The following is a 1,694-nucleotide window of genomic DNA, read 5'->3' on the forward strand; positions in this document are numbered from 1 at the left end:
CCTTCCCTCTAGTCTTACACTGCTAAATTAGGGACGGCTAGCGCAGATAGCTTTGCGCGAAATTCATAACAAACAAACATATTAAAATACTAGAATATTCGAATAGTGAATCCTAATTACACTTACAGTATCGCATTTAGTAGCCTATTAAAAACTATTTTTTTTTTTGTTAAGTTCGAGGCTGAACGTGGCCCAGTGTTTAATGTGCTCTGACTGCGAATCCGAAGGTTGCGTGGTCCGCCTTTCATGGACGTGGTAATGATATATATATATTATTAGGCAATAAAAGGATAGCCCAAGAGTTGGCGGTGGGTGCTGTTAACTAGATGCCTTTACTCTAGTCTATCAGTTCAAAATTTAGGGACAGCTGTGCTAAGACAGCCACTTTTTGTTGTGTCTCCCCCCCCCCGTATAAAAATAAAACAAGTCTTAAAATAGTATATACTACAGAGCATAAGGAACACGATTTCAGTTTACTCACCAATTTAGTGTGAAGGATGGGCTTGGATAAGATGAGATCCATCTTTTTTGAGAATGGAAATTGTGAAATGTTTCTTTGCCTCGGTGAATTCTGGGAAATGAGTTAAATCACAGTCTTATACTTGAAGTTGTTTTATTCATCTCGAATATTTCAGTGTCGGTTTACAGAATCAACTGAAGAACACCACTGGGTTCAGTATAACTTCTCATCTGACAATGGCCGCTCAAGAAAGCCTCACAGGACTTTCCAGGAATTCAAGTCAAAATCTCTCGGAACTTCTGGGTGCCAGTTAGCAAAGAATACCCTGACCTGACAAGAAAAACGACGTACTTGCTTTTACCTTTAACATCGACATACCTGTGTACGTCAGCGTTTTTATGCTCTCATAGCTAGAAGGGGATCATCGAGTTTTTGTGTCAACAATTCAAACCTTTACCAAACACTGGAAGAGAAAACTTCAGGGGAAGCCGTCTTCTCTGTTGTTGATGAGTTTTCACCACAAACAATCTTTCTTGGATACATTGTGTTGGGGTATCTGTATATATGGGAAACAAGAAAACGTTCATAGCCAAGGTAAGTGTTATTATTCCATGTGTAACACTTACAACAAACTAAGTGCTACAAGATCCTGTGAGTGTTGTGAACTTTGTGAAATCCAGAGCTTTGAACAGCAGGCTGTTTTCCATTCTTTGTGTAGAAATAGGATCCATGTACGACATCTCCTGCTGCATATAGAGGTGTACTGGTTGTCTCGCGGTAAGGTACTCAGTCGCATTGTGCAGCTGAAAGACGAACTTCGTATTTTGTTGTTGTTAGACTGAAACCCCACACTAGGAGCGCATTATATAGATGAAAAGTGACTTCTAGTACTGTGCTACCTGGCTAGTATTTTCTATAAACTCAACAACCTTAACTTGACACTGTAAGGTCGGAAAAGCAATATTTTGAAGCCAAATGACAATGTCTCTGCATTTCACATATACAAGCATGGAAATAATAAACGTGTACTATTAAAAAAACCAGTGGAAGAGAGAACTTCAGGGGAAGATACTGTCACGAAGAGTTCCTGTTTTACCAAACACTGGAAGAGAGAACTTCAGGGGAAGATACTGTCACGAAAAGTTCCTGCCTGTTTGGTAAAACAAGAGGAACTCTTCGTGACAGTATCTTCCCTTGAAGTTCTCCCTTCCAGTGTTTGGTAAAACAGGAACTC

This window comes from Limulus polyphemus, unplaced genomic scaffold, assembly GCF_000517525.1.
Source record: "Limulus polyphemus unplaced genomic scaffold, Limulus_polyphemus-2.1.2 Scaffold4552, whole genome shotgun sequence".
Taxonomy (NCBI): Eukaryota; Metazoa; Arthropoda; class Merostomata; order Xiphosura; family Limulidae; genus Limulus; species Limulus polyphemus.